General features: G+C 51.8%; 1 protein-coding gene across 4 annotated transcripts in view; it reads right to left on the reverse strand.

Annotated features, from left to right (window-relative positions):
* The window catches only part of RNF220 (ring finger protein 220), a 213,973-nt gene that overhangs the window by 107,326 nt on the left and 84,161 nt on the right, over window positions 1-22,486 (reverse strand). The window lies entirely within an intron of this gene.

Raw genomic sequence — 22,486 nt, forward strand, 5'->3', positions numbered from 1 at the left:
AACGTCCATTTGTGTCCCAGCCACCTCCTGGTCTTTCCTGTCTGGAGGCAACATGAGCATGCAGGGGCAGGGCCCAAAAATACACAGCACAGCACCTTCTCCAGGCTGGCAATAACCCTGGAAAGAGCATTAGCACAAAGCTCTGTCATCTTCTCAGTGTCATTTCATCCTGCTGTGCTGGCCAGGCACCAGCAGTGGGTTTAACCCACGGCAACAAAAAGATGCTTGAGGGAAAGGCACTATTCCCCTGGAGGAGCAGAAAGCCAAACCAGGACATTAATGTATTTGTGTCCCCTAATAGATAATGTTACCGTGTGCTTAACGCCTTGTCACACACAAGCCAAAGTCAATCAGGCTGCACGAACACAAGCAGCCCTTAAAGGGTGTCCAACCCAAACAGATCTGAAGCAAGACAGTTTCATTTTAAAAGGACTCAGCAAGGTAAAATTAAAGTAGGAGTTGTTATTGGCACAATGACCTTTACCCATGAAAGTGTGAGTAACGGAATAGCTTTCCCTGAAAAATACTAAAAATATCTTATGGATACACATACGTATGTGTGTATAACCATAAATGTAATGCTTCCTCAAAATCACTCAGAATGTGCATCCCTGTCCAAGAGGACCAAAACACAGGAAGCAGCAGCATTGCAGGCAAAGCTAAGGGGGGAGTTTTTTAAGTGTTTCACTGGCTGAAAATCCATGACCAGGTGTTCAGCTGGGATCATTTTGACACTGATTTTTATCAGCTGAACCAAGGATTTCAAGATGATGGGACCACAGTAATATGTGCTCCAGCTGGTCATTGCAGTCCATAGGTAACAAAATAGCAAGAGGGTTAAAAATTCTTTACCTGACCTTCAGTTGCAGATGGCTGGGCTAACGGGACAGGGGAGACAAGGAGCAGTTTCCCTGTCCTCCACAAATAAATAATTATCCCCCAGCCTCCGTGAGCAGAGCAGAGATTTAATGTGCTGACAGCCTGCATTTTTTACCTTTAGTCAATACAAGAAAGGCCCCAAGACTATGATTCCCAACATCTGGATTCCATCAATATGTGATCTGTCATGATGTATCGGCATCCCTCCCTCTCTCCAGATTGAGCAATGCGGCTGGTTTTATTAATACGTCAAATACATTATCCGTGTAATACACTTGTCTGCCTCTGCCCTCCCGCTGCTCCCGCACAGCAGATTTGAATGTATGATGAATCAGTTTGCATTACACGTCTGTACGTCATAATTTGTCAGGATTAATAGAACTGTGTGCGTGGGGTGGGGAGCGGGAGGGAGCGCGTCGTGTGTGTTTAGTGCAGAGATGTCTGTATCACTTATTTATCTCTGCTCAGGCCGCTGGGTTCCCGGAAAACAGCGAGCACAGCACATCTGGGAATCGCTGAGCAACCCATGTGCTCTCGCAGGCGCAGTCCTGCCCACTGGTCCGGCTGCAGAGCCGTGGGAAAAGGGGTGATGGGGGTATTTTGGGTGCCTCTGACACACCGGGGTTCCCACAGCCCATGCACGGGGGTGAGTCCTCACGTGATATGTCAGGCACCAACCACAGAGACACAAGGAAGGTGACACAAAGGCTCTCAGTCTTCCTCCTGGCTCTGTCAGACCATTGTTACATCACCTGAAGCACAACTCCTTGCCTCAGTTTCCCCGCACATTACATTTACCTCAGCCCTCAGTGATGATTCCCTGTGTGCCTTGCAGAAAGTAATTTATTTTCACTTTGCAAGCGACTTTCGGTCTCAATTACTTATGGCAAAGAGTTGGGAGCCATGTGTAGCTGATGAGCAGCACCAGAGCCAGAGGCAGCTGGTGTGAGTGACATTCTCCCTAAGACCCAATGAAACATGGCCAGAAAAGAGGTCAGGGCTCAGCAGGAGGTGCTGGTGCCATCGCCCCTTGGCATACAGTTCACTTCTTTGTAGCTTTGCAGCTGGACTTTAGTTTTTCCCTGTAATTTCAGCCATAAGCTTTATTTACAGTATATTACACAGGATTAAGTGGGACCCATAAGGACATGAGAACACAACTCCCCATGCTGTTGCCTCCCAAGGGTGACCCAGCAAGACCAGTGAGAGTGGCCTGCAGTGGGCACGTGCCTTCTCTGCCACATCGCCCGGCAGATGGAGAACTGCTGCCGATGGCCCTTGGGGCCCCAGGGAATGCTCACCACAGGGCCTGACACCCTGCCACAGCATCGTGTTTGGTGTCTCTCAGTTTGCTCCTAATGAGCTCATGTGTCCACCCAGGACAGCCCAGCACTGTGTGGAGCTCCTGGCTCATGGCCAGACAGCCCTGTCAGTGCTGTGCTTTGCTCTGTCTCGTTACCACTGCCTCAAACCAGGACTAATTATTCTGAATGTTAGCTGGTCTCTCCTGCCCAATGTGGCATGGCCAAGAGGAGGTGTGAGGTCTACTTGCTGTCCTTGTGCTGGGTCTTCATCCCAGTGTTGATGGTAAAACTGCTGGGACCACAGCATCCAGTCCCCTACAGCTTCCCATGAAGCTGCCCATGCCAATGCACTCAAACCAGGGACTTGGGGATATGGAGCAGGGCCCACCTGCCCTGGCATCTGTAGAAGTCAAAGTCAGGTCAGAAGGAGAGGGCAGTGAACAGATCTCAGTGTGCCAACACACCTTCTCACTGCCCCCCATGCTTTTCCAGTCTGTTTCAGTTCCACTGCATGAAATAAAGTGGTAAGTGATGACGTTAAAGACCTGCACAACGTAAATATAATGTCAAATACCAGCACTATGGATAATTACAAACTGTCTCAGGTGAAAAACAGTGATACTTTACAGTATTTTCATTGCTGCTACTTTGCTTGCAGCAAAGCTGAGCAGAAATGTGGGTTCAAAACACTCATGGCGGTGTTGATGGCAGCATCTCACCACAGTAAGACCTCCTGAAAGTGGCTCATGATCTCCTTGCAGAGTGTGAACCCCACAGCAGAGCACCCCAAATCTTACTTCCACATTAAGGGAGTAAGGTTCGCCCCCTCTGCCCCTAACCAAGGTCCCACAGAGGCCTGGCTCCCCCAGTTTAATGATGTTGTACCATACCTTGCAAGGGGTTCTGCAGGTGAGGCTCTTGGCCAGATCCCTTCCCTGCTGAAAGGGTTTTGGTTGGGCTAGAACTGGGCCTCTCACCCAAAGCACATTAGGACCTTTTAATCAGGAAACTAAAAAAACACCCTGATTTGTCCCTTTTGCTTCTCCAGAAGGGCCATGAGATGTTGAGTAAACTCTTCCACCTCTAAAACCGACACCCTGCTGCAAGCCCCAAACCCACCCCCCCTGATGTTTCCTTCAGGACTTCTCAACCTGCTCTGCTGGGTGGAAACAGAAGCCACGTCCCCAAGGGTCCCTAAGAATCCCCAGGGGTTCCTCTGCTGGGGCCACCATGCAGCCCATCCACACAAGGGCTAGTGCCACCCTCCCTCTGCTCTGCTCCAGGGGACACCATGGTTTCATCCCCTCCCTGTGGTCACCATGTGGCCCTCCTGTCCCCCTCTTCCCGGTGCTGCTTCCCAAGCACGGCTGGAGGATGTGACGTCAGGGTCCCTGAACAGGCAGCAGTCACCTCGCTCTAATAACAGCTCCCAGAAACAAATGTACATTTACAACCCAGCGAGCGAGCTTGGCACGCTGAGCCCATTCCCCTTCCAAGGCTTAATTTGATTTTGACATATTGGCTTGAGATTAAAGGGCTCTCATAAAAAAGAAAAAAAAAAAAAAGAAGAAAAAACAACACCAAAAAACCCAAACACACACATACACACACACACACATGCATCCAGCACCCCCACTGCCCCCTTTTCAGGGCTCAAGCAAAAGTGCTAACATTGTAATATTTTAAGTAGAGAAAATCCAAGTGTGCTTTACCCCCCGCTGGCTCTTATGCTGGGCTTATAAAAATTAAGTGGAAACCTACACAGCTGTAGGCTATAAATCCTTTGTCGCTAACACAGCCAGGCCTGGTACCTGCCTCCAAAAAAAAAAAAAAAAAAAAAAAAAAAGAAAATAAATGAAATAAATGCAAACTCCACAAAGTGAGCAGCCAAAAAAGATGCGGCTGGCTGAGCTGGGCGAGTGCAGGAGCAGCTGTTGGGGCCCTGGAGACACCCCCATGGCCAGAGGGCTGCAGGGGGAAGTGGGGAAGAGAGGAAAGTACCAGAGCATCAGGGAGAGCACAGCAAAGCAGTAAGAGCCCTCTCGGCTGAAGATCAATTAGCATCAATTACTGACTTCATTTAATTGTCGTAGAAGATGAATTTGTCATTTTTAGTCTGGAATTAATGGGAGACCTTCAACTTTCCCTTGGCAGCCCCATCAGGTCACTGAGTATTTTCTTCCTCCTTTTGCACAGAGGAGAAATGTGGCAGCAGGGAGAAGAAGTGAGAGGTGCCAGTGCCACCCAGATACCCATCCCATCAGTCCTTGCCCATCCTATCCATCCCCTTGCATTCCCATCCACTGCCATCCCAAGCACGGAACAAGGTGGTAGCCAGCCACAGCAGCTGACTGGCACAAGCATCTCAGATGGTCCTGGTGCCCTTACCAGCTCTTGTGCCATGCCCAGCAGCACTTCTGCCACCACCTTTCTTGTTTTCTCTTTTTATTTGGGCGCCTTCCACTTTTTTTTCTTCTTTCCCGTTTTCCGCCAGAAATTAATTTTTCAGCCGAGGGCTGCAAAGTGTTTACATTTTCCCCAGCAAACAGGCGACAGTAAACAATGAATGCTCGCAGATGAAATTGAATTTATAACTGCATTATGGGGCCAGATAACACCCTAAAATAATACAACGATAAGGAAATTCGATTTGATTGCCACCACGAATCAGCTTGGGCCCATCTGCAGCCAGGGCCTTCCATAATAATTTTAAATTGGGTTTGTAAACCTTATTTGTCCTTAAATATTTCTGTCATTTTTCATTGCCACAGACAGGTCCTTGGGCGCGAGGCGGTGGATTGGTCCCGCTGGAGCCACGCCAGGGTGCAGGCAGAGCCGAGCGGGTGCCCAGTGTGCCGAGCGGGCGCCGGGGCTGGCGGTGACAGCTACTCATCCTATCCATCACTGTGTCGACAGCCAGGGAGGAATCTCAGCCAGAAATTGAGTTTGCCTCACAGGGGACAACTGAACAAATTAATAGACCATTAGCCAAGCAGTGACCTGAGAAATGAGGGTGCTCAGACTCCCCAGAGGTTTGGTAGGGAGGAAGGGGAGAGGCAATGGCAGTCCTCTTTTTGTCCCAAGGGATGTCCCAGTGCCCTGGGATGGGATGGGATGGGAGATGTGGGTGGGCAGCCAGCACAGCTCATTTGCAGCCCAGCACTAGTTCGCTTAAAAACGGCTGCACTGGTGTGCAGAGGCATTGCCAGAATGGTGCAGGATTCTGATGGGTGGGAGATGGCAAGAGGGGCTGCAAGGATGATCCACAGTAATAGAGAGGGACAGTCGGGCAGCAGTAAAGTGAAAGGTAGGGAGAGAGTGAATAAAAGTTCCAATCCTCTCATTTCTGAGAATGTCCCACAGAAAGTCACTGTACAGAAGTGCTGCATGAAATGGTGCTGCAGCATGCACAAACAGCTCCCAGCTCCTCGGGGTTCAGAGGCACAAGACATCCCCACCCCCCGTGGGTGACAGGCCTGTGGTTCCTGCCAGGCAGGCCACTGGGGTCCGCATTCATCCCTGCCAGTCTCAGCCCCCCTCACACAACAAAAGATGCTGAGCTGGGAAAGCACTGGGCAACCCCTGTATCCCAGTCACCAGCTGGGGCTGTGGGACCTTGCAGAGGACTGATCTCAGGAGGACATGATCCTCCTGCCTCCAAACACCACCAGGTGAACAGTGCAGCATCTCTCCTCTGCGCCTTCCCTCCAGCTTGCCTTTATCATCACCATTCATTATCCAAATGACTATATTTATTAAGTCCCCTGCCAAGGCATTACCGAGTGGTCTGTAACAGAGATTAAAAGCAGAATAAAACACCAACATGATCTCTTCTCTAGTAAACAAAGCGATAAACAGCCTTAGCACTGGCTATCAGAAATGCACCAGCCATGGGAGGGATGCCAAATTCATTGCTGCCACAACGGGACATACTAGTGCCTCTGCTCTCAGAGGTGGGGTCAGACCTGCACTGGGGCTTCTGCTTAGCCAGCTACTCTCTGCACTGGAGAATCAGCTGGTGGGGTAAAATCTCCACCCACCCTGCACCACCCCACATCAGCTGGGATGCTGAGCCCCACAGAATGTCCTGCCCTTCCTCTGCCCCTACAACTTGTAGGGCAGAGACAGCTCAGGAATGTTTCTCTGTCAGTACTAACAGCCTACTGCATGCCTGAACCAGGCTGGGTTGGTGACTGTCCCCAGGCATGCCAGCCCAATGACTCCCATGATACCAAGGTATAGCAGTCCAGGGCAGCAGACAGATGGACTCCTATAGTCCTAGTGGCATTTGCCAACAGCTGGGACAGTGGTGGGATCCAGCAAAGAGCCATAGCTCCTTGTTCCTGCCCACTCATGTCTGCAGAGCACAGCATCAGCCCCTGCAGCTCGAGGCTGCTTGCTTCTTATTTTCAAAGGTATTACCTAAAGTCTGTGGAACAAGGTGCTTTATGAGGAGGCACCAGGTTTCCTTTGTCTCTGCTGGAGATAATCAGGTGCAGATAGGATATATATTCTGTAAAAACATACACTCACTTCCACTCACCGGTTACCTTTTTCTGAGAGCTGTAAGGGTTTCAATTACCGGATTCTGGGATTTAGTGCCCAGGGCTTTTTGGTGTGCGTTAGATTTATTAGAAGGTTTAGTACCAGCGGAGGATTCACGCATTTACTCCCAGGAGCCCAGCTTCCGTTCACAGACCCTAAATCATGAGCTGAGATGGGCTATTGTCACTTAGGACATTAGCATGGTTAACGTACGTGGGGATGATTAATAGCAATATACATGCAGGCTCCCCGTCCTCCCCAGACGCTGCTCTGCCACTTCTGCCCGAGCCAGGGGCTGCGAGGGGCATGGCCAGCTCGCCTGCCTTCTCAGGGAGGGCCACACTGTAACCCCTCACAGGAACCCTGAGTGTTCAGCACCACCCCAGCACCATCAGCATCACTGCTTTATGCTGGGTTTTTGTACTTGTTGTTCGGGTGGTTTTTTTTTTGTTGGGTTTTTTTTTTTTTGTTTTTTTTTTTTGTTTTTGTTAAGATGAAGTGTTGAAGGCACTCAGGGCCAAAGGTGTTTCTGCCAAGGGAGAGCTATGGGAAGCCCCTATCTGCCCAGGGCAAGGGGAAGGTGCACAGGGGCAAGAAGGGGGCTGGAAGAAGGGGCAAGATGCAGGTTAGCAAAACCCGTGGGGAAAAAAAATTATTCTAAGAGTAAACCCAACCTTCCCTGCCAGGACCTATTCACCACCCCTCGTTCCCCAAAGGGTACCTCAGGCCAAATCTGTCACTGAAGGAAAGAGAAGAGCAGAGAGCAGCCAAATAAGCAGAGAGCTCTCTTTAATAAGCAGAGAGCAGCCAAATAAGCCAGCCCCTCTGATCCAAGCAGATCTCTCCTGAAAAATCCCATGGGATTATCTCATTTGTCTGCTTCATCCTCACATCTGTAGGAGCACATTCACATGTTACAGTCCTCCCTATTGCCCCAAGTTACTGGCAACAAGGCTAAAACTCATCACACAAGCAGTGCCACAGCACTTCAGGGATAGAGCAGTGTCTGCACTGTGGGTACCCGAGGCCTGAGGAGAGTCACCAGCCCTGCTGCACTCCAGAGGAGACACGACCACACTCCTAACGAGCAAGATCCTGATGGCTTTTGTCCTTTTTCCAATACTGTGTTACTTACATTCCTTCTTTTTTAATTAAAGCAGCCCCAGCTGATTTTACAAGCTTGCCACTGATTCTCTCCCAGTCTCCGTGTCTCTCATATGCTTGAGTGCTAGTATTAATTATTAGAGCCAATTTACTGTTTATACTCTGATGTTTTAACTAATTACCACTAATGGCAGACACCAGTGGGCAATCAACTTCATTTAGTTCCCAGTGCAAACCACTCATTACCATCTGAGAGGGAAAGAGAGTGCTTGGGAGGGATAAATAAAGACCAAGCTGCATGGGTGAGTGCCTGGTGATGAGCTGCAGCACTGGGGAAGTCCCTGCTGCCCAGGGCAGGCCTTTTGGCAGGGCTCCGGGGAAGGATTTACATCTCCAGCATATGTGGGTGGGCAGCAGGGGAATGTTGCTGTGCAGAAGTGCCCTGCAGGAGTTGTGAAGATCACTGGTTCTTCACTCCATGTGCTAAGCCCTGCCTTGGCACCAGGCAAAGGTTCTGAGCCTGAGAGCTGCAGTTACCAGAGAGCAATGTGTCTTTTTCCTTGCATGGTAAATGGCTTCTTTTCCCTTCTAGGATTCATCCCCAGAGGAATGCAGCTCCTGCTTGTGTTCTTGGCCTGGTGTGATGCCAGATGGAGCCAGGCTTCCTGAGTCCTTGTTGCCTCTGGTGCTAATCCTGCTGTGAGAGCAATGGTGGGTGATGTGAAGTCAAGATGAGCTGGAGCTGGAAGGTCCCTGAGCTGAGCTTCCTCCTGTCTGGAGCTGGGCTAATGAAGGTCACTCATGGAGATAATTCAGCTGTTTCTGTGTGTAGTGATATTGTCAACACTGATTTTTAACACAGCACATCCCTTAGCCTAGCTTGTGTCTCTGCCTATGTGTTTCCTCTAGAGAGCCAGGAAAGACCCTGAGGCACATTTTACTCCCCTGCATCTCATAACCACTGCCAAGAACCTGTGATGTTAAAAGCACAACCACATTCAGGTGGTACAATTCTCCTGGCTATTTTGGCTCAAGAAAAAAACACATGGGGTAGAGAGGGGCCTGCAAGGAGGGATGATGGAGTAAGATAGCTCCACCAGAGCTGGGCTGGCTCTGAGGATTTAGGAATAAATTTTTATGGGCACAACCCAGAGCAGAACACAAGAGACAGAGCTCCTGTGTGTCTCCCATATGGCTGAGAAACCTCTAGAAAAAGTGATGTCCAGATATATTTGTCTCTTACTCCAAGACCAGTTAACCCTGATCTGGGACAAACCTCTAACCAACTGTAGTTGTGCTTCTGGGGATCTGGACTCCTCCAGCCCTTGAACATGAACCTTTCCAGGGGACAGATCTCCCTAATGACCTGCCAGATGATCTCATTACCAGTAGTGGGAGTCCTGCCCTAACAAAAGGGACCATGGTGTTTTCAGAGTCCACATTTCATCAACTTTAGCATACCACAGTGCCACAATAACTCAGCTGGGAAGCCCAAAACAGGGACACAAACCAGAGGGACAGGGCTGGGCATGACCTCTCCAACAGGCGTCTTAAATCTTTCTTTCTGTCTCCCTTTCACGTTTTCTCTCATTCTTTCATTCCCTGATTTGCTCTGTTGAAATCTTGATTTTGAAAGGGAGACGGGGGATGTTGGAGACCTGCTCCACAGTGGTGGGGACGTGGTTGCCTGTCTTGCAAGGAGCGGGGGTTATAACTATGCACACATCTGAAATGTAATTGCTGTCAGCTCTCTCCATTCTTGCAGCACGAGGCCTTTAATCTCTCCCACCAGACCCATCGGCCCTGATATTGCAGCTCCAGAAAGGCTGGTTTTATGTACTTTAACCCTGCGACCTTTACAAATCCCATCATTCCAATCAATACGTCTCATTAGCGTTAGGTAAATGTATGGGATGGATGGGGAGCTGTGCTGGCAGAAGCCCACAAAGGGTGGGGTGGAAAGTGCTCCTGCCTGCCTGCTCTCAGGGGGCAGCACAGCCCCACCATGCTCCCCAAGATCCTGGGGGCATCCTTCTCCCCACAAGCATCCTTGCTCCCAGATATCCCTCCCCACAGATGCACACCTTGGTGCAGCCAGAGATGGGGGCCAGCTAATGTGGAGCATGAAACAAAGTGCCTGCAAAGCCAACTGCAGAGTCAAGAGCCCAAGCTGTTAACTGGACCAAGCTGTTGGAGTCATTTTTTTCCCTTCTCCTTGGGAAGCAGACATATGTTTTACAGCTTTTCCCTATGTTGACTAAATGAAAACATACGGGCCCCATGGCAGGTGATGGGAAAACAGCATGGGGTGTGTGCAGGGCTGCCTGCCATCCCTGCCTATCAGGCAGGGAAGCTGCCAAGGAAGGCAGCCACTGTGGATGTCAGGGTAAAGCCATGGAGTAGGGTGAGGAAAGGAAATCTTTGACACTTCCCATGAAAATGAAGGGCTTAATTAATCCATGGAGAAGTATGAGTTTACACCAGGTGAGTTTACACCTCACCAGCCCAGGAATGCTCAATGTGCCAGGTGGGATTAACCCACAGGTTCATGGGGCATCAGTGCACCAAGGATGCTTCAATAAAAGGATGGGGCCAATCCTGCCTTTGGGAAGGCTGGAGGCCAGATACTGTTGAAACTTTTTTTTTTTGCTGAGAAGGGGTCTCCCTTCCCTGTGGATCAGCACCTCAGCCAGCAGGGCTGTAAATACTATTACTGCCCATAAAGCTACCCAGCCCTCCTCCAAAACCTGCTCAAATGTTTGACTCAAGTGACCCACTGGCACCCACAGATTCCATAGGAGCAGGTGGCTTGGGGGCTGCTATTGCTGCAGCATGCCCAGAGTGGGGACAGCCTGCTCTGCTATTTGTGCTTCCTTGCTCCTTGTGCTGCCACCAAAGTGTGGGGTGGCTTCCCAGGAGTCCACAGAATGAGTGGCCTCCGGACCTTGGCACTGCCAGCTCGCCTGTGACATGTGCCTTGCAGATCCGCCCTGTATCAGATCTGTGTCCAGAGCTTGAACTGAGCTATCCCATGCTCAAACTAATTCATGCCTAGGAAATCCAGCTCCCAGGAAGGAAAGAGAATTACTTTAAGGTTTTCTCCTCCCTGGCAGGGCAGCTGGGATGCCTGAGGAGGTGAGGGTGTCTTCCCTGTCCTCCCCAGGCAGGGCAAGCTTTTTCAGTATCATCTGGTGCTGGGTTTACTTTCTGAGCTCTGCTATCCCCATCTGCAGAGCCAGCACGTTACTGCAACAGTGTTCAGCCCCACCAGCTCCGGGCTTGCCTCAGCAGGAAAAGCATCCTGGTGAATACAGCACACAAAATAGTGTGTACATCTATTTCTGCAAGCCTACAAAAGCAAGGACTTGAAAATTACAGGCCAGCTCTGTTTTCCCACATTAGTGATGTTTAAAAAAGGTTTTTCCATGAGGTTTAAACTTAAGAGCTGGGCCAAATATAACTCTTGCTGAAGAGTGAAGCAACCAAATTTTCTAGTGGGGATATCTAGAGCTGGATATGCCATGTTCCCATGTATGCAGGTGCTTTGGAGATCTGGCTCATGTGTTCCCCCCTTCCCAGCACTGCTGACTACTCTCCTTGTCCCCCTGCTGCTCTGTTTTGCTGAGGCTTTTCAGCAAGACCTCGGACTTGTTGACAAGCACTAAACTTCACTGTGGCATGAAAACCATTTAAGAACTAAGCTCCCCTTGGCTTTAGCAAAATGACTCTGAGGATCTTGGCACAGCCCCTGTCAGGAGGCAGAGGGAAGGAGAAATTAATAAATCCTCTGGTGGGGCCAATTTCTCTCGACGTGACACTGTTCCTCCTGGAATTAAATGGGCAAGTCCTGAAGTGTCTCTTGAGAGTGGTGGGCCATTTCTCTGACCACCAAACAGCCATGAAACCTGGATCTGGGCCACGATAGGAAAAACTAGTCCATTGCTCAGAGTCGTCCTCTCCAGCAGAAAAATTGTTGGGCCCTACAAAGCCCCTGCTGTGCAAGTCCCCAGCTCTGCCATGCACTGGGGCACCTCACCCTGGCTAAGAGCTCCCAATAGCAGGGCACCCATGTGCAGGGGGCTATTGGGATCTTTCAAGAAGGGTCTTTTTGACACCAGTACTGTGGAACCAGCAGAAAAACCTCCCAGGCAGCTGCAGACCCTCGGCAAGCCTTTTGGAACAGTGCTGCCCTCCTCAGTACTGAGGTCCCTGCCTGGCCATCCCCACCTGGCAGCAGGGCATCCCACACAGCCACTGCAAAGGGGAACAGGGTGACAGGTGGGAAGCTGACACATCCCCCACCTGCATGGTTGTTGGAGGAGGACAGAGAAGCGGCCTTGCTGCTGTTTAACCTTCTGGGGCTTGTCTGCCAGAGAAAAGCTTAGCAGGAGGAGGGAGATTGTAGATAGACAAGGGGATTGGTGGGGCTGGAGATGCAGGGAACTGCAGCAGCCTTAGATTTTATCTGCACCTCTGCAAGGCTTGGTGACCTTGGAATCCCAATCAACAGTTGCTAATAAATGCAGGGAAGAAGCGTGAAGGGTTAAAGGCAGAAGGTGCAGCAGGGCACCAGGGGAGCCTCTTACAGATGAGGGTACTCAGTGCTATCATTATGTAGTCTTATACCACCTGGAGCACATAAGCTTAGTAGCTCCCTTTCCCTTACCCATTGCTTTTGGACAGCAGTGGGAACAGAGGGAATTCCCAAAGGCCTGAAATCCCTGCCAGATCCCTGTCAGCTCCATTGGCTCCTGGGTACCATTGGCTCCTGGGAACCTGGGTTCCTGTGCTGCACCCCTTAAAGGGATGGGGCTGAGCCTGGCTCAGGGGAAGGTGGGAAGAGGCTGGAGGAAGCTGCAAACATGGGAGCATGAACTTCTCAGTTCTTCCTTTCACTCTTGGTCTCTCCTGGCAATATTCAGCCCCCAGGACTGCTCTTCTGTGTGCCCCTTACCACCATGCATGGTCTGGATGCACTGGACCCATTCCTTCACTGTGTTTCATCTGTGTCACCGGGAGCTCTTTTTCTTTGGAAGGAACTGGAGAAAGAAGCTGGGGGCATGTCCAAGGCTGGGAAAAGAAAGCTGCTTTAGAATGCCATTGGAGAGCAAGCAGGAACTCAAAGCCTTGGGACTTCATTCTAGAGCCACAATTGCTCCCTGCTGTGCCCTGTCTCCTCCTCACCTCTGGTCTGCAAAAACCTAACTCTTCCTCAGCCCAGCATTTCAGTCCCAGCCATTACAATGACAAGGGTGATAAGAGATTCTTATCACAGTGCTCAGAATCGATTTGAAGCTGAGCCCCTTTCCTGCACTCCTCCTCCTCCTCTTCACATCTGCCGGAGCAGCAGTCGGCAGCGCTGCACAGGGACTCAGCAGCTGGGTTTGCTGGGGAGCAAAGATGACAGTTCAGGGTTCAGATCCCTCCAGAGATACATCCCTCAGCCTAGCAGCTTCAGCTAGCACACATCCCTCAGCTGGAGACAGAGCATGGGATCGGAGCCAGGACGCCTGGGCTCCTTCCTGACACACATCTGGGGGAGACCTGCTCAGTATCCCCAAGCTGCAGGAGGAACAATGCAGCTCTGCATCCCCAGAGGAAATTGTAAGCCTCTGTCCAAGGGAATCTGAGCAAAAAGTATGGCCTTCCAGCTGAGGCAGGAGCTTTTTCTCTTCCTTATGCTTGGATGAAAGCAAGGTGAAGATCCTCCTGACCCCACAAGAGAGATGGAGCATCCTGCAGTCCTGAGTCTCCAGCCTTCCAAAGAGCTCTTCCTTTCTACAGCTTAGTGTGGCCTGCCTTTGTTTGGATCTCCTCTGGATCCTACCCACCTGAGGGGGACATATCCTGCCCTCCTATGAGTGGCTAATGGGGACAACACTTGGGGAGAAGACAGTTCCTGCTGGCAGAGCAAGGGGCTTCTAGGCTGGAGTGGGTGTCTGTAAGCCCCAGTCACAGCAAAATTGCCAGCATCCCCTTGGCATCCCTGCAGGCTGCCGTCCCATCCCCTACCCAGAGGCTCTCTACGTGTCTCTCAGAGCAAACAGAGACTGCACACAAGTTTCAGTGATGTTTGGGCTGATTTTACACAGCTGCCTTGTCTTTTGATCTCTGTCTGCAGTCACTGCCTCCACCATTTAGAAAAATTTAGTCCCTCCCACCAGCGTCAGAAGGTGGCCAGATCCCTTCTTGGAGAGCCCTCCAATACACCAGCCCAGACTTCCACATTTCAGTTTCCCCCTTCTCATCTGTGAGATGGCCAGCACAGTCCTGTCTGCCCAGGAGGGAAGGCAGAGGACCTGGCAGCACAACTGCCCCGGCAGTTGGCACTGCAGCTCCCCAATTTTTAGTAGTGCCTTGTCTCACATGCATGCACCCACTCTTTGCTGCGCACCTGCAAAGGTGAAGCAGGACCTCAGCCACTGGTGGGGAAACTGAGATAGGGTGGGTTGTGGGCTTGCACAGCCACATAGCACAGCTGCTGAGGGAACTGAGATGTCCTGGAATGGGGCTGCTGATTGGACCAAGACAACCTGGTCTGGAATCACATGAGAATTCTCAGTTCCTTTTGAAACCTTGTAGTCCCAGCAGCTCTGGTCATGCAGATGTTGCAAATCCTCCATTTCCTCCCAGAACCATCTCTGGGAAGGGCAAAAGAACAAGGCAGCAGCAGGGGAAGCATCTGAACAATCAGGGCTTGTGTGGAGATGAAGAAAAGCCCTTCTTGTTGGCGGGTGCAGTTGGGGTGAAGCCGGGGGCATCGCAGGATGGCACCCCAGGTACTCCAGCTGTGCCGACTCTCCAGCCCAACAGAGAGAGGGCTGTTGTGGGCCCAGCCCCAGCACAGGGTGTCACCGCCTGCCTTGGTTAGCAGGGATGCTCTCTCTTTGTGCCTGCTGGTTTCTGCTCTGCTGACCCGCTTTGCTCCATCAGCTGGCACCATCCATCACCTCTGGCAGCTGCGTCAATTCCAGGGCTCCGCAATGCCATTCCCCAGGGGAAAAAGCACATTTTTTTAGGGGAAAGGAGGAATATTTTCTCTCCTGGCATGCTGCAAGGCTCCCTTCCTCTCCTCCTCAGACTTCTAATGCTCAGTCCAGCCCAGGGACAGGGGCACAGCATGCGACTGCATTCTTCATTCTGCCAAGCCCTAGCCTTCCACTGGAAAGCAGGGCCAGAAGGGCTGCAATGATCCTGGGGCTGATGTGCACTGGCCCTGTCAGAAGCTGGGAGAAATCAGTCTGGCAGTGGCTCAGCCCTTCATACAGTGCCTTATCAGGACTGGCTGCAACAGCAGCAGCTCAGGGAAAGTGGTTTTTCCTATGTCTCATGGCAGATGGTGGTGGTTATGAGCCAGAGTGCCAGGGTAGCTGCAAGGTGGGTCAGCTGCAGGATCTGGTATGAGAATGGAACATGGTGCATTCACACCTCTGCCCCTGAAAGCCCTTCTCCAGGAGATGGCGAGTTTAGAGCATATGCTGGCAGCAATGCCTATGACTGAGTGCTCAGCAAAGGCCAAAGTGCTGGAGGGTACCTATAGCTGAGTGGTGGGAAAAAATAAGAGAACCTTCATCCCTTCCTCCCTGCTTCCCTGGGCCAGGGTCAGCCCTGCAGTGCTGGATGTTGCCCCAACTCTCCCCAGCCTCAACTCACTGTCCTGAGGCCTAGATGTGGGACAGGACCCAACCATTTTATCAGGGCTCTCTGTCTCTGTCTCAGCAGTCCCACCTCAGCAGCAGAAACATACGCCTCTTCAATCAATACTCAGCTCTTAATAGTCCTGACAATTCACAAGAAAACAGGGGCATTAAACGTTAATTATATCTATTTGGATTAAAAAAAATTTATCACTGGAGTTAATTACAGCCGGAGTCATAAAAAGGTGCAGAGCAAGAGGCGCTGCTGTTCTATGGGGTGAGCGGGACTGAACAGCCCCGGACACCCCAAACTGTTGCTGGGCAAGGATGGAGGGATGTCCCTTGCCATGCCCACCACATGGCTGGACACTGCTCCTCGGAAAGGGACAGCCACGGGAAGGGGCTGTTTGGGAGCTATGCTGGGGGGGGTGTGCAGAGCCAGCGGCAGAGTCTCGGGGCGCACGGCAGGTACTTGCTTAGCAGTTGTGCTGGTGGGACCTGGCCTGCCCCAGCCTGTGGGCTTCTAATTTACTGCTTTCCTTTTACCGTAAAACTGAAAGGGGAAGGTGCACCCTTTAATCACTGCCTTCGGGGCCCCGCCTGAAACCACACAGAGACCAAGCGAAGGCTAGGAGTTAATGCTCCTTCCGACACCTTTTTATGATTCACGGGCCTGACCTTGAGCCATAAACCGCTCAACCTCCCCGCCACACCGCCAGTATTTACAGCCTGCAGGGGCCATTGCACGCAACCACCGATGCAGACCCATGGCCGCGCACGCCGGCACAGGTACACAGCTGGGGAAGCAACAGGGATGCGGCCGGAGATGCACAGGCTGGGATGGCTGCGTGTCTGGGGACGGCCATGTGGATGGGCAGCCACGGATGGATCCTAACATGGCACTGGAGACGGAGATGCACCTGGTGCACTCATCGATCCGTGCTCATGCACACCTGTGTGTGCACAGGTAAATGCACCAAGATGCCCTCACCGGGCAGCCCCAGCAGGCACACATCAGAGCACATTTCACATAGGGAGCTGGGCACTCACATACCCACTGCCTAGGCACTGGACACTGGATCATGGTGGGGGCTTTCTGCTTGTTGCAGCAGGGCAGGGGGACAAGCACTGTGGGCATGGCTCCACAGGAAAAGGCCGGGATGAGCTGGCACACTGCAAGCCCTACAGTGTGTTCCCCCACTCCCCAGCAGGAGGAACATCTTCTGCCTCAAGAGCCCTCAGTGCCACTCCAGAGGTAGGTCGTGGCATCAAGATTTGTCCCACTGCATCCCACCAGCCCCAGGTCTTGCTCCAGAGGTGAGACCTACAAAGGCCTACGCTGGTCCAAACTAGAGCAGAGTGAGGTCTACAGGTTAAAGCAAAGGGTGCCCCTCTGCATGGGTTCAGGTCAGCATGCTCCTTGCTTTATGCCTCAGTTTCCCCATCACTGCAGCAGGAAAAATAATCCTGACCTATCATGTTTGCATGGAGTTGGGAGGCCGAGCTTGTTAATGTTTGCGAAGTGGGTTTGGCTCCTGTGATAGAGCAAGCCAGAAATGTGAAGGTCATTATTATTAGTGGGATTAAAGCAGTTGAACCCAGAGTAAGGGGGTACAGGGGAACACAGCACTTGTGTTGAAGCAGTAACAAGTCGCACACACGTGTAACCTCAAAACAGTGCTGAATGCTATGATTATGGCTCATTTTAGAAACACTGTGCAGAACCAGAGAGCTGTCAGAGCACCTTCTAATACCTCTGCAAAAAAAAACCCAAAAAACCCCAAAGAAAAACCAAAAAAAAAAAAAAAAAACCCTCCATGAATGCAAACAGGACTGATATAGGCTGTTCCTGGAGACACCCAGAGCCTGACAGTGCTCACTCAGTATATGCCCAATGAGGCCATGGGCCCATAAGCATCACTTGCCAGCACAGCTCATCTGGTCCTCACTAGGGTCAGAACCTTCTCCTATGCCCACACTGGGGCATTATGGCACTGAACAACTTAACCAATAAAAGTCTCTTTTTTTTTTTTTTTTTTCCCAAGTTTACAGGTTGTCTAATTTTTTGCTTTCCTTCTTGTAAAACAAAAGAGGGAAAAAACACCCTTATCTCGGAAAGCAGAGTTCAGGAAAAAGCTACTGGTCTTTTGGACTTGGTGAGTCCCCATTGGTAGCCTTGCTTGTCACAGAGAATTTATCAGCCAAACACAGTGCTGGTATAATGTGCTATATAACTTGTGCATAAACAAACTTCAGCATGATAAATGTCCTGCTTTGAAGCCATAAAGTTATTAGCTGGTGGCTGTTAGCTACTGCTTAGCATGGGACACGCTCCTTCCGTTAACCCCTGGATGCCCCGCCTGCGCTCAGAACCCCAGGGAGATCTCTGGAGGGCACCTCACACAGCAGGAAAGCACTGAGGGATCTGATGGGCAGGGATGCTTCTGCTGGCATCTGTGCACATTGTACTTGATACAAAGGCTGAGGGAGGGAAATGCCTGCTAGGAATGGGGTTCTGAATGTTGGCAGCTCCTTATCATCCTATTTGAGCACTTTGGCAGCTCCTCTCATTCCCTCTGCCCCTCAAGAGGCAAATGCAGAGGGGAGCAGGGCTGGTGCAGCTAGGCAGATACTCACAGCTCAGACCTTCTGGGTGTGTACCCAACATCTACAACACGTACCCATTTCAGAGATGGGCTAAAATGGGGTGGGAGGAAGCCAGCACCCCTCCAGTGCCCGGGTCACCTCCTTTAGGTGAAGAGCTGCTGAGGACTCCAAAGCAAAAGCCCAAAATTTTTCTGGCAGCAGCCAGGCTCCAGTGAGGTGTTGAGAGTTCCCTCTGCTGCCTGCAATGCATGGCTGCTTGCAGCTCCTGGTGAGCCACAGCCTTGCCAGAGGCTGGGAGAGGCTGGAGAAGCAGAGCTGTGTCCCAGGGCCAGCACTGCTGGAGATGGGTGACCAGCACCACAGAACCAGCCATGGCTCCTGCCAGCACCACACCTGTGGAGCATCCTCCACTGCACAGAGCCAGGCTGTGACACCCACCAAGGACCTCTGGTCTCCCAGGCCACCTCCTGCTCTTGTCCCACTGGACCAAGGCAGGGACCTTGGCATGCTGAGGATGGCAGCAGGTCTCCAACACTGAGCCCAAGGCATGGACAGAGTTATGCAGCAGTGTGGCAACTTTTTGGCACAGCCTGGAGCCCTGGAGCTGCAGTGGGAGATGCTGGTGCCCAGGGCCTAATTGCTATCTCTTTCCCAGTAAAACCATTTCTGCAAGGCAGCAGGAGGTATTTCAGCAGGGCCAGCTGAGGGGCAGCAGGACTCAGGGCTGCCTCGGAGCCTGTTCCTCATTCGAAGTCCAGTGTTGAAGAAACTTGTAATTAGAGTCCTGAGTATTAATTAATCTCCATGACCCTCCTTTCATTCTCCTTCCACCGCTCCCACAGCTCAGGAGGTCAGCCTGGATTATTAACACAGGCAAGCAGAGGATGGCAAGCTCACTGGGTGGGTTGGCAGACCTTGGGCCACGTTCTTGTGTTCAGAGCAGCCAAAGGCACCATGTCCCTGTCTAACAGCATGACTTCCCTTTCCTGTCTCTTCTCTCTCTTGGCTGAGTTTGATAGGGGTCATCTCACTCACTTGGGCACAGTCAGCACTTTGGGGATAGCATTCAGTGAGCTGAAACATTCCAGAATGAGCAGAGCTGCTTCTATGCTAACTCGGTCTGCTCAGTCCTTTCTAGAGTGGCTGAGAGCAGACTCCTGCATCCCAGAGCCTTGGGTGAGCCTTGCTGGAGACAGCTTACCCTTGGAGACCTCCCACACTGGACAGCATAATGGAGAGCAGAGCAGCAATCACAACCTAAAACATCACTGAAAGGTCTTCAAGAATCCCATCTCTGCTCATCCAGGTCTTGCTTGGGTCTTTAAGAGCCTCAGCATTGTAAAAGCATTGCTGGAGCATGGAGAAGACATGGACACCCTTTGTACAACATGGCCCTCCCATTCCAGGGCTGTCCATGCTGCTTGGGGTATGGACACGGCTCCTGGGATGGCCAGACTCCCTGGAATGACGCTGGCACAACCCAAGGGCTGATACAATACAAAGAGCTGCCACAGAGCAAGGAAACAAGATATGAAATAAATCCAAACTTTTCTGACTCCCTCGTAACCACCAACTGCTTCCCTCATCTGATTTTTTTCCTCTTTTCTGCTGCAGCAATAAAAAGGGGAAAATCAACATCCAAATGATCTTGTTTATGGCAACTAAATAAGCTGCATGTGCTTAATCCGTTAGAGTTTAATGAATTTACGACTTGCTCTGGAATTTGACAAGGGCTGTAAAAGAGTAATTAACATTTATCAGTGTGTTTTTTACACACACCCCACCCTCCTCCCGCCTCCCTTCCCTCCTCCTGCCGCCTGTCGCAAAGCAGCACCGGGTATCGGGGGGAATATAAAAGTGATCAATTAATTCTTAATAATCTCAGGGAAAGATTGTAGAGTCGCAGTATGAACTCAGGGAGTGTCAATAAACATGCCAAAGGTTGGTTCCCCCCCTTCCTGGCGTTGCTGCAGAGGAATGTGGGCAGCCAGGGAGGGGATGGGGCTGCAGGGCGGTGCTTCGGTGGATCAGCCCTGCACCCCTTTCCTTCTCTGTCACACTCCACTGCCCTCCAGATCAGCTTTCTGTCACTGACACAGTGGCCTCTGCCACAGGATGAAAGTGACAAGCAGGGTCCCATCTAACACAGCAGTGGTGGTGATTTGGAAACACAACCCCAGCTGCTGACTGTGCTAGTCAATAGCTCTGTCCTAATAGACCTGAACCTGTTGGGAGGGACCCCAAACTCCCCACCCTGGTCGCAGGGCAGCTGAACATCTGCTTAGATGAAGAGTTGCCCCACTGTCACCCTTTTGTCACTCAGAACAGGTGGCTGCTGATGTTTCAGCTGTACTAGACATGAGGGTACGCCCCTGCTGGCCCCTGAGACAAGCAAGGGGCTGGGTGGGGGGGGTCACACCTTGCTTGTGCCCAGCCCTCCCAGCTGCTTAGCTGCTGTGGAGCAGGGAGGCAAGCAGGGATGCAATTTGGGGGCTGCAAGGGGACAAGCCCAGGCTTCCCCCACCAGTCCCAGGGTGGGCTGAACGTGATCTCAGTATCCCAGGAGATTCCTGTGCTGGGAGCCCAGTGTGCTCCGCCTTGGGCCACCTCCCTTGGCAGCCCTGGAAAGCAAAGCCAGAAAAAGCCATGTCAATGACTTTCTGGCAGGTTAAGATGGACATGTCCCCTTGTTCTGTGACTGCAGCATCCTGCCCCCAGCAGCAGCCTTTGCATGCATGTGTGTGACTAGGGTGTGGGGAAGCTGCATGACTGGACATCGATTGGGGAAGAGAAGGGTCAGTGCTCCTGGGGGCCACCAGGCCCCATGGAGGAGACAGAGAAACATCATGGCTTGGGGCAGAGGGTCCTGGAGACCCACAAACAAAAGCTCAAGATGATAAATCCTCAGAGGTTTGAGACTGTCTGGGGATCTGCTCCAGACAGAAAGAAATTGTCCCTGTCGAACATAATAGCCCAGAAATGAGCAATGACACAGGGATGGAGAGGGCTGGATGCAGACAGTCTGGAAAATCTCTGCCCAGCCCCACACAGAGCACTGGTGGGGGTGGGAAGTGGAGGCAGCAATATCCTCCCAGCAGGCTGAGATCCCTGTGCCAGGTACACACCTGCCAGCTGGATGGGGTAAACTTGGGATTTCTTGTGAGGCGGGAGCTGTTCAAGCCAGCCTGAAGCAGCTGAGTGCAGGAGAGGCAGGGAAGAGAAAGGGAAAGTAACAGGATGACCTTGCCTTTATGTCACCTTGACTGGTTTGAATCCAGCTGGCTGGCCTGGGCTGTGGGGCTGGGCAGGGAGCAGAGCTGGTGGGGAGTGGGGCTGAGCCCTCATGCAGGGCCAGGGAGTGAAGGAGAGGGGCTGCAGCAGAGTAACTCTGCATGGCCAAATCATCAGAGAGCACCAGATCCCAGCAGCCTCTGAGTGAGAGTCTCCAACCTTGGGCAGGTTCGTAGTGCCAGGGGCTGCACCGAAGTGGCACAAATGCACCTGGGAGGGAGAAATGGAGGCACAGGGAGGGGTTTCAGGCCACCAGGACTGGTCCCAGCACACCAACATCTACTTTGCTCCCTAGGCAGCAGGTCTAGGTCTCCATTACATGAGCGGTGTAGACAACATCCACAGCTAAGGCTGCCAAAATCACTCAGGAAACACTCAGGAAATAGTGCCAGTTGCTCTTGCATTGCTGTCCAGGCTGCACCAGAGACCCTCTGCATGACCTCTGGATCTCTCCTCTGCTGGAGGAGAGGATGCTGTGCGGGGCAGTGAGGGGGCAGAGGGGCGCTGCTCTCCCCCTGCCTGGGCTGGCTCAGATGCTCCCGTGTCAGCCTGTCTAAACCAGCACCTCCTCCTGCAGAGACCTCGCGCTGGGGGTCGGCAGCTCAGCATCTCTGGGATTTGTCACGGTGTTCCTGGAGTTAGCAAACAGCTTGGAACAGACATCCCAAAGGGCTGGGCCAACTAGACCCACTATCATCCAGCTTCTAGAAAAGCACCCCCTGGGGCTGAGGTGACTCCAGTGGCATTGGGCAAGTCCTTCCTGGCCACTACCGCACTGCCTCGCACCAGGCACATGACTTCACCTCTGTGCAAGGCTGGAATCCCCCCCACCTTACCCTGGTGTAGGGGCAGTGCAACTTGGAGAAGGAGCCAGGCTGTGAAGGGTGATGCTTGGCCAATGTTTGCTGCTTTGCAGAGGCACCTAATGGATCAGAGACAGCCTGGCCATGTCCCAGCCTTGCTCCACTCAGGTGCTGATGTTATAACAAAGAGCATTTATCCAGCTGCATCCCCACTTTCTTCTGCTTTCCATTTCCCTTTTCTGTCTCTCAGGTGTGACAATTTTAATATCCATCAATAATAAGGCGGATAGTAACCATAACAGAATGTGCAGCCCCC

This window comes from Vidua chalybeata, chromosome 9, assembly GCF_026979565.1.
Source record: "Vidua chalybeata isolate OUT-0048 chromosome 9, bVidCha1 merged haplotype, whole genome shotgun sequence".
NCBI lineage: Eukaryota > Metazoa > Chordata > Aves > Passeriformes > Viduidae > Vidua > Vidua chalybeata.